Source organism: Elephas maximus, chromosome X (genome assembly GCF_024166365.1).
Source record: "Elephas maximus indicus isolate mEleMax1 chromosome X, mEleMax1 primary haplotype, whole genome shotgun sequence".
NCBI lineage: Eukaryota > Metazoa > Chordata > Mammalia > Proboscidea > Elephantidae > Elephas > Elephas maximus.
This window is the reverse complement of record NC_064846.1, coordinates 124303200-124318151: the sequence shown is the minus strand read 5'-3', so window position 1 is coordinate 124318151 and position 14952 is coordinate 124303200. Positions and strand designations below refer to the sequence as shown.

General features: G+C 40.5%; 1 long non-coding RNA gene across 1 annotated transcript in view; it reads right to left on the bottom strand.

Moving 5' to 3' along the window:
- The window catches only part of LOC126068611 (uncharacterized), a 102663-nt gene that overhangs the window by 38242 nt on the left and 49469 nt on the right, over window positions 1-14952 (bottom strand). Inside the window, exon 2 of the long non-coding RNA XR_007515745.1 lies at window positions 3365-3630. This is a non-coding gene — a long non-coding RNA (uncharacterized LOC126068611). The remainder of the gene's footprint in view (window positions 1-3364; window positions 3631-14952) is intronic.

Genomic DNA, 14952 nt, shown 5'->3' with positions numbered 1-14952 from the left:
CTTTCTGTTTCGTGGTTCCTGCCTCTTCCCTGATCCCTCCGCCTGTTCTTTAGCCTCAGCAACTGTTTTCTGGACCCTCTGGCTGCTACCCATTCCCAGGGTCATGTTTTCCTTTTCTTTCCATTTCTTGTTTCCTGGTACTTCTACTTTTCCCCCATACCTTGAATTGTCCTCTAAACCAAGGAGTTGCTCCCTGACTCCTCAGAAAGTTTCCCATCCCTCTGGCTGCTATCTAGTTGACTATTCTCTGGTCCCTTCTCCTGTTTCAAGATTCCTCTGAATGTCTCCTAAACCTCTGGTTCTTCCCTGCTCCTGAACTCTTACTTGGCCCTTTTGTTTCTTGCCTGGTCTCTCAACCACTTCTCCAGCCTCAATGACTATTTCTTGATCTCTCTGGCTGCTACCAGGCCTCTGGCTCATGTTTCCTGTTTGTTCCACTATACCCCAAACCTGTTCCCTGGACCTCCTGGCTATTCTCCATCTGCAGTAAGTACACCATGGTCCCTCCAGCTGTTCCCTGGTCCTTATCCTTCTGCCTATTCCTTGTGGCTGTTCCCTAGTCCCTCTTTGTCTAACTGATCTGCCTGCCTGTTCTCCAGCTGCAGCCACTGTTTTCTGGTCTGTCTGGCTGCTCCCCAACCCCTGGGGACATTTTTATTGGTTCCTTCCTATTCCCTGAACTCTAAAGTCTAATGAAAACAAAAAGTATAACAAATAAGTGAACAAATAATATTCAGCAGTGTCTTAACCATTTCCATCTCTTCTTGAGAAGGGGTAGAGATTTGTGAAGTTAGTTGGGGAGAAATGGATGAGTGGAGAAACGTGCCTTGCAGAGCCCAGAATCATTAGTCTAGAAATTCCTACACATCAACTGGGCAAAAGGCTAACTATGGAAGGACTGGGGAGGACCACATTGTTGTAGCCCCAACCTGAAGGTCCATGACTGATATAACTGAGTAAACAAGGAAGCTTTTCCACTGGGTGGAAATACACTATAGTTAGGCACTGATTCATTTACCATTCGATGCCCCATACTTTTGAGTCAAAAAATATAATTTCAATAACTTGGGCAAAAAGATTTAAATGTTAGAATTTTACCACAGTAGTTTTAATCTCAATAATAAACCTGAAATACCCAAAATGCACACCAATAGTGGAGTAGTTAAATTAGTTATAATATACCCAAAGGACAGAATGCTATGCATCATGTGTATAAGAAGAAAAATATTTGCTGCCTAGAAAATTATTTGTTAAGCTGCCAAGTTAAAAAGGAGATAACCCAATAGCATGATTCCATTTTTTAACTTTAGCTGTGCATCTGTATGTTTATGTGCATGGGTATATATGCATACTCACAGATGCACACACATGCACACATGCACATACAAAGGAAAAAACAACTGAAAGGGAACAGGGCAAAATATTAACAATGGTTATCTTTGGGTAATGCTAGAATTACAAGTAATTTTTTTACTGTCTTCTATTTGCTAACCTGTATTTTCTAACATTTTGCTACAAAATAATGAGATTATGAAGTAATAAAAATCAAAATAATTTTAAATTTAATATTATCATGACGACCACAGGCCCTGAGCCCCTGCGATGAGCCCTTCCTGAGTGGTGAGAGCAGCCACAGGAAGGTATTCAAGGAGAAAGCTGTTGGACAGGGCCTGGCTCTCTCATTGTCTTTGCCTGTTTACAGCAGCTCAAAGGGAACTTTAAGTGGGAAACTTGGTTTTGGCTGAAGTGTGATGAGGCTGGATGACACATTCAGGAGATCTGGTTCCAGTCTACTGATGCCACTCACAACCTGAGAGATCTGGGCAACTCACACATCTTCTCAGGCCGTTTTATTCATCTTTGAAAGGAGGCAAAAGAACTAGAAAGGTCTAGAAACTGTTGTCAGTCTCTGTGGTTCAGTTAATTGCTATTATATGGCCCTTTCTAGCCATGGTCTTGTAACTCCCACAAAATGATTGGGTATGACTATGCAAATAAGGTGCTTGTGGTCCACCAAGGGCACTAGACAGTTTTGCTAATGCAAATAAGGTACATGGAACCCTTGTGGGACCATGAAAATAAAGTACATGGAACTCTTGTAGGGGATTGGTCAGTTTTACCATCCCGCTAAGCTTAAAGGGAGCCAATCCCAGAGGTTAGGAGGTGGACCTCACTACCATCAAGAAGACGAGCTGGGAGTGGAGCATCCTTTGGACCCAGAGTCCCTGCGCGCTGAGAAACTCCTAGACTCAGGAGACAGAAAGAGAGCTGAAACACTGAAGACGGCACAAGACAGCAGAAACATGGGACAGGCTAGGCTTGCCAACCTACAGAGTGAGAGAGAGCTAAGCACCTTTGGGCAGGAGGCTTCCTGGTAGAGTGGGGTGCCTCCGGAGACTTATTAGCGGAGTTAAAGAGGTTTGTAACACTTACCTGAGCAAGGCAGAGGCCAGGCCAAGAGCTAGGGCCAAGAGCCAAGGGCCGAGGACTATCTGTGGGCACAGCTGAGAAGCAGCTGTCCTGATCAAAGAACTGTATCCTGAGTTGTTCCTGTTACCTCCAAGTTGATCCTGAATTGTAACCAGTTACCTTCCTAATAAACCCTATAATCGTGAGTATGGTCTGTGAGTTCCATGGCCATTGCAATGAATTACCGAACCCAGCAGAGAAGTAGAGAGTGCCGTGGGAAAGACAGCTAGTGTGAGAACTGGCAAAAAGGTTGGAGAGTGGAGGTATGTATGACCTCTACCTCATGGGAGTCAGCTTTATCCTCATGCTGATGGCGATTATCCTCCCTGCTCCTGAAGTTAGGTGAGGTCTCACACCATGCCATTTTTACACTCTCTGGCCTGCCATTCTTTAAGTTCCAAAGAAAAGGGTTATTTCTGCACCTTTAGGATAATTGAGAAATGAGCAAATCCCCAAAGCCTGGGGGAAAGGAGGCTCTGGCGGGGATCAGCTAGGGTCTGTAAAGAGCCAATGGAGAGTGAAGGGCCTGTGCTGGGTGGGGGGTGTCAGTGTTTCCTTGTCTATGACTGGCAATCACAATCCTGAGAGCCCACACTCAATTCCCTGCAGGGAGCTGCCTCCTCCTTTCTCCTTGCTATGGGGCTGGACCCTCCATTTCCCACTTTTTCTCCATCAGCCACATCACATTTTCCACTGAAACACACAGGGCTCCAATGTGGTGACATCAGCCCTGTGTTGCTCACTCTCAGCAGGAGGATTGTGATCTGTCTTGGGGACAACAAGATTAGAATCCGCTTTCTGTGACCCACCTGCCCCTGCCCTGAGAGTCTGGTGACAGGCCAGGAGTATCTCCCTGATGAATAAATTCCTGTTCCTGGAGTCCTCTCCACCTCACCTCACACAAGCTGCTGTGTCCCTCCTCAGCCAGGGTCAGGAACCACTGAGGAGAGTTCCTGTTAGCTGGCATGTTCACGCTGGGCCTCAGCCCTCGAGCTTTCTTGCTGACAGCTTCACTCTTCTCAGGAGCCTGAAGCCAGGTGGGCGTCTGTAGACTCAATCAGAATTGCCGGGGTGAGGTGGGCTGGGGTTGGAAGGAAGATCCTACAGTTTCCACTAAGGAGTCTGCCTGGCCCAGGGATTCTGCAGAGATACCAAGAAACCCTGGAAAGACAGTGTCCACATGGTTAGTCATTCCACATTCACCCCACAAACACTTCCTGGGGGCACCAAGGAGTAGGTCACCGGACTAGGCATGGAAAAGTTCAATGAAACCAACATTAAGTATTACCATAAAGTATGGGAAAATTAATGAGATTTAGTGTAAAATAAATGCTGGATTTGAATTCCAGCTTTTCTGTGTTCTACCTGTGAAAATCTGGAAAAGTCAGAATTTCTTGATTTTAAAACTGAGAATGAGAACACTCATTTCACAGAGTTTTTAGTATTAAATGAAATAATGCTTCTAAAGCACTCACATCTACCTGGCAACTGGAACACATTCAATTAATTTTTTTTTATTACAAGGTGCAATACATGTTTTATTAGGTGATTTAATTTTCACGTTCATCCTGTGAACTAGGTATTACTATCATTATTATTCCCATTTTCCATCAGACAGAGCTGTTCGGAAATGCTAAGAAATTTTCCCCAAGATCACTCCAGCTAGAGGGAAGGACAGAGATTCAAATCCAGGTATGCCTGGCTCTAAAATGCATTTCCTTAACTACTGTGCCATACTGTACTCTTACATGGTAAAGTTATAGAAAATATTATTTCTGTTTCCTGTTGTCTTCAAAGCACTCAGGCTGAAGTGACTATGTCACATGTGCAAAAATTGAGCTTCTGTATAATTCAGTGTACATCCTGGGCGACTTATGGAGCTCGCTGTCTTATGCCAAAACGAAAACTTAAACTCACTCACCCTGCCAATTCCCATCTGGGCCATGAAAACCAGCAGGTCTACATAGGATCCTAAATCATTAACCAATGCTGCTTGACAAAAACTGTGCCCCAAATAGTGCCATCAATTGGCTTCCACCGACTCCTCAAATAATCGCCACATGCATCAAAATAATGTATCCTCAATAGGAAACCTACCATTAATCTGCTCAAGGGGTCAACGTGGCCAAGCCTGACTTCTTATTGGACCCCATAACTCACAGCCCACATATAGAATCAGCGACCCCCAGTAAGAGAACTGGGGGTCACTGATAAAACCCTCAGTAATAGAACTTCCAGTCCATCACATGCCAACTCATAGTTCTAAAATTACTGATGTCCACAGGTCCCAATAGGCCCCCCAAAACTGACTCCCAAAACTTGCAATCCCTTGATGACCCTACGCTTGCAATAACTCATTCACCACTTCAAAGCCCCAATCAATAACTCTGATGACTGAATCAATGACTTCAGATACTCACATCTCCAATTCCTATAAAACCTCAAGAATTTCTATAGAGGTCCCAATCACTTACCCACATGTCTCCAATTATTTTCATTCAAGGACCCCCCCACCAAAACTGTTACTCACTGCCCCCATATGAATTATACTTATTGGCTCTGCATTCTTAATCCTATAGCACCTTGACTCCCAGAGGAACCAAATCAATGCCCAAATTTGATTTGGTGTTGAATTTAAAAGATAAAATAGAAAATCTAAAATACTTACACACAGAAACAACATGTTATTAACAAAGGAAAGAGGTCACAATGGTACTAGACTTCCTGCTTGCAATAATAGAGGCCAAGTTAGAAAAAATATCTACAGATTATTAAGAGAAAAGGACTGATATCCAAGAATGTTATACCCACCCTAGCTAGTCACCATTCTTCTGTCAGAACAAAAGAAAAATGATTTTAGATATAAAAGCATTTATATTACAATATGCCAATATTCCCTATCTCAGGAGAATACTCAAGGGAATAGTCTAAACAATCATAAACTGAATAGTAACAGAAATATCAAAATAGGAAGAAAACAGTTTTGAGGTATGATTCTTGCAACTGACACATGATTATATCTGAATTAAGAATAATAATGTGATTGGGCATTTGGAAAAAATAAGACTATTATTAAATGTAAATTTAGAAACACCTTGGGAAAATTTACTGAGTGAATCGAGGAGGCAAATTACACATCTCCATGAGTAGATACTGATACAATATTATTTGAATCTAGTAACAGAAAATACAGACTTAATCATATTTGTGAGGAAGATAAAGGTAACTGCTAGCAGCAATTGATAAAAAATAATCAAAATTACAAATTAATAAGAAATAGAGGGAAATTAAGAGAAATGGGACCAAGTCAGAAGAAATAAGGGAAAGAGAGGAAGCATCAACTAAGGAAAATAAATAAATAGCAAACATAAAATAATGTTGTTGTTGTTAGGTGCCGTCGAGTCGGTTCCGACTCATAGCGACCCTATATACAACAGAACAGAACACTGCCCGGTCCTGCGCCATCCTTACAATCGTTGTTATGCTTGAGCTCATTGTTGCAGCCACTGTGTCAATCCACCTCATTGAGGGTCTTCCTATTTTGCGCTGACCCTGTACTCTGCCAAGCATGATGTCCTTCTCCAGGGATTCATCCCTCCTGACAACATGTCCAAGGTATGTAAAACACAGTCTCGCCATCCTTGCCTCTAAGGAGCATTCTGGCTGTACTTCTTCCAAGACAGATTTGTTCGTTCTTTTGGGAGTCCATGGTATATTCAATATTCTTTGCCAACACCACAGTTCAAAGGTGTCAACTCTTCTTCCGTCGTCCTTATTCATTGTCCAGCTTTCTCATGAATATGACACAATTGAAAATACCATGGCTTGGGTCAGGCGCACCTTAGTCTTCAGGGTGACATCTATGCTCTTCAACACTTTGAAAAGGTCCTTTGCAGCAGATTTACCCAATGCAATGCGTGTTTTGATTTCTTGACTGCTGCTTCCATGGCTGTGGATTGTGGATCCAAGTAAAATGAAATCCTTGACAACTTCAATCTTTTCTCCGTTTATCATGATGTTGCTCATTGGTCCAGTTGTGAGGATTTTTGTTTTCTTTATGTTGAGGTGCAATCCATACTGAAGGCTGTGGTCTTTGATCTTCATTAGTAAGTGCTTCAAGTCCTCTTCACTTGCAGCAAGCAAGGTCGTGTCATCTGCATAATGCAGGTTGTTATTGAGTCTTTCTCCAATCCTGATGCCCCGTTCTTCTTCACATAGTCCAGCTTCTCGTATTATTTGTTCAGCATACAGATTGAATAGGTATGGTGAAAGAATATGGCCCTGACGCACACCTTTCCTGACTTTAAACCAATCAGTATCCCCTTGTTCTGTCCTCTTGATCTATGTAAAGGTTCCTCATGAGCACAATTAAGTGTTCTGGAATTCTTCAAAATGTTATCCATAGTTTGTTATGATCCACACAGTCGAATGCCTTTGCATAGTCAATAAAACACTGATAAACATCCTTCTGGTATTCTCTGCTTTCAGCCAGGATCCATCTGACATCAGCAATGATATCCCTGGTTCCACGTCCTCCTCTGAAACCAGCCTGAATTTCTGGCAGTTCCCTGTCAATATACTGCTGCAGCCGTTTTTGAATGATCTTCAGTAAAATTTTGCTTGTGTGTGATATTAATGATATTGTTCTATAATTTCCACATTTGGTTGGATCACCTTTCTTGGGAATAGGCATAAATATGGATCTCTTCCAGTCAGTTGGCCAGGAAGCTGTCTTCCATATTTCTTGGCATAGATGAGTGAGCACCTCCAGCGCTGCATCTGTTCGTTGAAATATCTCAATTGATATTCCATCAATTCCTGGAGCCTTGTTTTTCGCCAGTGCCTTCAGAGCAGCTTGGAATTCTTCCTTCAGTACCATCGGTTCCTGATCATATGCTACCTCTTGAAATGATTGAATATCAACTAATTCTTTTTGGTATAATGACTCTGTGTATTCTTTCCATCTTCTTTTGATGCTTCCTGCATCGTTAAATATTTTCCCCATGGAATCCTTCACTATTGCAACTCGAGGCTTGAATTTTTTCTTCAGTTCTTTCAGTTTAAAATCCACTATATTATAATCTAACTAAATTGATTAAGCTGAATTCTCCTATAAAAGATAAAGACTATGGGACTGGGCTAATAAACAAAATACAATTGCCACACATCTAGAACAAAAAAACAAAGATGCAAAATGACATTGGAGACAAATATATCATATTATTTATCATTCTTTCCTTTATGGTTGGCACTCATATCTTAGGAAATCTTGGCTTACCTCAGGGTCATAAAGATGTTTACTATTTTCTTCTAAAAATTTTATTGTTTTACCTTTCACATTTATATCTATAGTCCACCTGGAATGGATTTTTTTGTATGGTATGTGTTAAGGTCAAGATTATTTCTTCCATATGGATATCAAGATGACCCAACATCACTTATTGAAAAGACCACCCTTTCTCTACTGCTCTGCAGTTGTCACCTTCCGACCATATATGTGGGGGTCCATTCCGAAACTCTGGATTCCCATTGGTCTATCTTATAGACAACACCATACTTTCTTATTTAATGTACTTCATATTAAGCCTTTGTATCTGGTAGAGCAAAAGATTGTTAAATTGGAGCCCATTAAAATTAAGGACTTCTGTTCATCAGAAAACAAAATTAGAAGAGTGTAAAGGCAAATTCCACAGTGGGAGAACATATTTGCAATGCACGAATCTGAAAAATGTTTCATTTCCCAAATATATCAAGAATTTTCTAGAAATCAGAAAGAAAGAAAACCCAATAAAAAAGAGTAAAAGGAAGAGGCACTGCACAAAGAGGATATCCAAATGGCAAATAAACATAAGAAAAGATGCTCAATTTTATTAGTTATCAAAGAAATATAAATTAGAACTATACTGAGATACTCCTACACATCTACCAGAAATCGCTAAAATGAAAAAGATGGAAAATAACCAATAGTTGGTGAGGATGTGGAGCAACTGAAACTCATAAATTGTTGGTAGGAGTGTAAAATAGTACAAACACTTTGGAAAACTGTTTAGTAGTACCTATTAAAGTTGAATATCTGCAATATGCCATTACCCAGCTATTCCACTCTTAGGTATATACTCAAGAGAAATGCAAATATACATTCACCAAAAGACACATACAATAATGTTCATAGAAACTTTATTCAAAACTAGAAACTACCCAAATGCCCATCGACATTAGAATGGATAAACAAGTTGTGCTGAATTTATACAAAGAAATACTATACAGCAATCAGAATGAACAAATGATTGCTACACATTAACATGTAAGAATCTCCTCTCAAACATTATGTTGAGCCAAAGAATCCAAAGAAGCCAGACTCAAACGAGCAATGGAGCAATACTGTATGACTACATTTATATAAATTTCAACAACATGCAAAACTAATCTATGTTGTTAGAAGTCAGGTACCCCAGGGTGGGGGGAGCAGAGAGTTAGTGATTGGAAAGGAACACAAGGTGGGCTTCCTGGGTGCTAGTGATGTTATACTTCTTGATCAAAGTGGTGATTATGTATGATTGTTCAGTCTATTAAAAAATCATCAAGCTAATCTTTAAAGATTAAACTCAAAACCTGTTGAGGCAGTCAATTCCAACTCATAGCAACCCTATGAGATGGAGTGGAACGGCCCCATAGGGTTTCCAAGGCTGTAATCTTTGTGGAAGCAGATTGCAGCATCGTTCTCCTGCGGAGCAGCTGGTAGGTTCAAATTGCTGACCTTTCAGTTAGCAGCTGAGCACTTGGCCACTGTGCCACAGGGCTCCTTCCAATAAAGACTGCAGCCAAGAAGGCCGTATGTGGTTGCTGTGAATAGAAATCAACTTGAAAGGCACCTAACAACAACACTTTTTAAGCTCGATTGGATGTTTTTAAGACCCTAATCCGTGGACTAGAATGAATATTGACAGCTGCATTGAACATCCAACACATTGAAATACATTACAAAACTGAAAAAAAAAAGATCAAGGCAGCCCACTCTTCTCTTTCACTGATATCTAAATGTGTAAGACAGCACTGAAGACGCCAGAGCAAGATCTGAACAAGAGAGCATAAGCTCATCAAAAAGCAACCCTGCAACCAAGGCTGAACCATGGAAGAGATACAATACAAAGTGCAGTACAACTGCCATAAACTTCTCTCTTGACTGTTACGTGTGATGGAGAATATAGTAGAATATCAAAGTTAGTCAAATACTATTTTAAAAATAAGTAATTAGAACAGAGGGAAAACAAGCTTCCATAAAAAAAAAGATCCCAGAGGAGGCGGGGCCAAGATGGCGGACTAGGTAGACGCTACCTCGGATCCCTCTTGCAACAAAGACTCGGAAAAACAAGTGAATCGATCACATACATAACAATCTACGAACCTTGAACAACAAACACAGATTTAGAGATGGAAAACGAACAAATATGGGGAAGCAGCGACTGTTTTCAGAGCCTGGAGCCAGCATCCCAGTCAGGTAACATTGGCGCCGGGCTTCTGGGCCCAGGGGAGCTGAACTCATAAATCTTGTGACGGCGCAAACAAGGGGCGCAGCCCTACCCCCCTGAACTGAACCCGGGAGGGGACCCAGCCAGTGCGTGTGGGCGGCGTGGCGACACAGCTGGTGGGAAAAGTCCCCGGGAGGCAGTGACGGGTTTTGGAGCCGGGAGTGCAGCGTCCCAGCCGGGGAACCTTGGTGTCGGGCTTTTGACTGGGCGCTGTCACGGCTGAAGCACGGGGCGCAGCTCTACTCCCCTGAACTAAACCCAGGAGGGGGCCCAACCGGTCCGCGGAGGTGGTGCTGCGACGTGGCTGGCAGGACGAGAAGTCCCCAGGAAACAGCGACTGATTTTGGAGCCGGGAGTGCAGCGTCCCAGCCGGGGAACATTGACGCAGGGCTTTGGACTGGCAGCGGAGGATCTGACCGAGACTTCAGCAGGCCAGACCCCCGGGGGCAATCTCCACACAGCCAGCACACATAGGCGACACGCCCCTCAGGAATCTCAGATAAAATAGTCATTCCAAGCAAGACAAGCAACTACGGCTATATTCCGAGGTGCTACTCTCTTATCTCTCTGATCCCTCCCCCACCCTTCCCAGGCGGCTTCATTAACATTGGAATTTCCTGAGCCAGAGGGAGAATGGCTCCGGCTCTGCGGCGGCTTTGCTTCCCCCCCCACCTTTTTATTTTGGTGTTTTCCTAACCCATTCTTCTGGCCTGAGAGAAGTAACCACAAAAAACGCAGGGACCAAAAATCCATCCCTAATTGGATTAAAAACACACAACCAGCTACAGCCAAGCATATATGATCCAAATCTCAGACTTTCATCCTTACAGGGAACAAGGTGGCGGTTATAATCCAAAGGCAGTTCTGATAGGGATCTGACTGCATTTTTTTTTTTTTAGCGGATTTTCTGGAAAAACAAGTTTCCCGGTGATGGCTCGGAGACAGCAGTCGATATCAAACCACATAAAGAAGCAGACCATGACTGCTTCTACAACCCCCCAAACAAAAGAATCAAAATCTCTCCCAAATGAAGATACAATCCTGGAATTATCAGATACAGAATATAAAAAACTAATTTACAGAATGCTTCAAGACATCAGAAACAAAATAAGGCAAACTGCAGAAAAAGACAAGGAACACACTGATAAAACAGTTGAAGAACTCAAAAAGATTATTCAAGAACATAGTGGAAAAATTAATAAGTTGCAAGAATCCATAGAGAGACAGCATGTAGAAATCCAAAAGATTAACAATAAAATTACAGAATTAGACAACACAATAGGAAGTCAGAGGAGCAGACTCGAGCAATTAGAATGCAGAGTGGGAAATCTGGAGGACCAGGGAATTAACACCAACATAGCTGAAAAAAAATCAGATAAAAGAATTAAAAAAAATGAAGAAACCCTAAGAATCCTGTGGGACTCTATCGAGAAGGATAACTTGCGTGTGATTGGAGTCCCAGAACAGGGAGGGAGGACAGAAAACACAGAGAGAATAGCTGAAGATCTGCTGACAGAAAACTTCCCTGACATCATGAAAGACGAAAGGATATCTATCCAAGATGCTCATCAAATCCCATTTAAGATTGATCCAAAAAGAAAAACACCAAGACATATTATCATCAAACTTGCCAAAACCAAAGGTAAAGAGAAAATTTTAAAAGCAGGCAGGGAGAAAAGAAAGGTCTCCTTCAAGGGAGAATCAATAAGAATAAGTTCAGACTACTCAGCAGAAACCATGCAGGCAAGAAGGGAATGGGACGGCATATACAGAGCACTGAAGGAGAAAAACTGCCAGCCAAGGATCATATATCCACCAAAACTCTCTCTGAAATATGAAGGCGAAATTAAGATATTTACAGATAAACACAAGCTTAGAGAATTTGCAAAAACCAAACCAAAGCTACAAGAAATACTAAAGGATATTGTTTGGTCAGAAAACCAATAATATCAGATACCAGCACAACACAAGGTCACAGAACAGAACATCCTGATATCAACTCAAATAGGGAAATCACAAAAACAAATTAAGATTAATTAAAAAAAGTGCTAAAAACAGGGAATCATTGAAGTCAATATGTAAAAGATCACAATAATCAAAAAGAGGGACTAAATACAGGTGGCATAGAACTGCCATATGGAGAAGGATACAAGGCGATATAGGACAATACAAGTTAGGTTTTTACTTAGAAAAATAGGGGAAAATATTAAGGTAACTACAAAGAGGTATAACTTCTCCATAACTCAAGATAAAAGCCAAGAAAAACGTAACGACTCAACAGACATAAAGTCAAACACTACGAAAATGAGGATCTCACAATTTACTAAGAAAAACATCTCAGCACAAAAAAGTATGTGGAAAAATGAAATTGTCAACAACACACATAAAAAGGCATCAAAATGACAACACTAAACACTTATTTATCTATAATTACGCTGAATGTAAATGGACTAAGTGCACCAATAAAGAGACAGAGAGTCTCGGACTGGATAAAGAAACACGATCTGTCTATATGCTGCCTACAAGAGACACACCTTAGACTTAGAGACACAAACAAACTAAAACTCAAAGGATGGAAAAAAATATATCAAGCAAACAATAAGCAAAAAAGAAGAGGAGTAGCAATATTAATTTCTGACAAAATAGACTTTAGACTTAAATCCACCACAAAGGATAAAGAAGGACACTACATAATGATAAAAGGGACAATTGATCAGGAAGACATAACCATATTAAATATTTATGCACCCAGTGACAGGGCTGCAAGATACATAAATCAAATTTTAACAGAACTGAAAAGTGAGATAGACAGCTCCACAATTATAGTAGGAGACTTCAACACACCACTTTCGGAGAAGGACAGGACATCCAGTAAGAAGCTCAATAGAGACACGGAAGACCTAATTACAACAATCAACCAACTTGACCTCATTGACTTATACAGAACTCTCCACCCAACTGCTGCAAAGTATACTTTTTTTTCTAGCTCACATGGAACATTCTCTAAAATAAACCATATATTAGGTCATAAAACAAACCTTTGCAGAATCCAAAACATCGAAATATTACAAAGCATCTTCTCAGACCACAAGGCAATAAAACTAGAAATGAGTAACAGAAAAATTAGTGAAAAGAAATCAAATACTTGGAAACTGAACAATACCCTCCTGAAAAAAGACTGGGTTATAGAAGACATTAAGGAGGGAATAAGGAAATTCATAGAATGCAACGAGAATGAAAATACTTCCTATCAAAACCTCTGGGACACAGCAAAAGCAGTGCTCAGAGGCCAATTTATATCGATAAATGCACACATACAAAAAGAAGAAAGAGCCAAAATCAGAGAACTGTCCCTACAACTTGAACAAATAGAAAGTGAGCAATAAAAGAATCCATCAGGCACCAGAAGAAAAGAAATACTAAAAATTAGAGCTGAACTCAATGAATTAGAGAACAGAAAAACAATTGAAAGAATTAACAAAGCCAAAAGCTGGTTCTTTGAAAAAATTAACAAAATTGATAAACCATTGGCTAGACTGACTAAAGAAAAACAGGAAAGGAAACAAATAACCCAAATAAGAAACGAGAAGGGCCACATCACAACAGACCCAACTGAAATTAAAAGAATCATATCAGATTATTACAAAAAATTGTACTCTAACAAATTTGCAAACCTAGAAGAAATGGATGAATTCCTGGAAAAACACTACCTACCTAAACTAACACATTCAGAAGTAGAACAACTAAATGGACCCATAACAAAAAAAGAGATTGAAACAGTAATCAAAAAACTCCCAACAAAAAAAGCCCTGGCCCGGACGGCTTCACTGCAGAGTTCTACCAAACTTTCAGAGAAGAGTTAACACCACTACTACTAAAGGTATTTCAAAGCATAGAAAAGGACGGAATACTACCCAACTCATTCTATGAAGCCACCATCTCCCTGATACCAAAACCAGGTAAAGACATTACAAAAAAAGAAAATTACAGACCTATATCCCTCATGAACATAGATGCAAAAATCCTGAACAAATTTCTAGCCAACAGAATTCAACAACCTATCAAAAAAATAATTCACCACGATCAAGTGGGATTTATACCAGGTATGGAAGGCTGGTTTAATATCAGAAAAACCATTAATGTAATCCACCACATACATAAAACAAAAGACAAAAACCACATGATCTTATCAATTGATGCAGAAAAGGCATTTGACAAAGTCCAACACCCTTTTATGATAAAAACTTTCACCGAAATAGGAATTGAAGGAAAATTCCTCAACATAATACAGGGCATCTATGCAAAGCCAACAGCCAACATTACTCTAAATGGAGAGAACCTGAAAGCATTTCCCTTGAGAACGGGAACCAGACAAGGATGCCCTTATCACCGCTCTTATTCAACATCGTGCTAGAAGTCCTAGCCAGAGCAATTAGGCTAGACAAATAAATAAAGGGCATCTGGATTGGCAAGGCGGAAGTAAAATTATCTCTATTTGCAGATGACATGATCTTATACACAGAAAACCCTAAGGAATCCTCCAGAAAACTACTGGAACTAATAGAAGAGTTTGGCAGAGTCTCAGGTTATAAGAGAAACATACAAAAATCACTTGGATTCCTCTACATCAACAAAAAGAACATCGAAGAGAAAATAACCAAATCAATACCATTCACAGTAGCCCCCAAGAAGATAAAATACTTAGGAATAAATCTTACCAAGGATGTAAAAGACCTATACAAAGAAAACTACAAAGCTCTACTACAAGAAATTCAAAAGGACATACTTAAGTGGAAAAACATACCTTGCTCATGGATAGGAAGACTTAACATAGTACAAATGTCTATTCTACCAAAAGCCATCTATACATACAATGCACTTCCGATCCAAATTCCAATGTCATTTTTTAATGTGATAGAGAAACAAATCACCAACTTCATATGGAAGGGAAAGA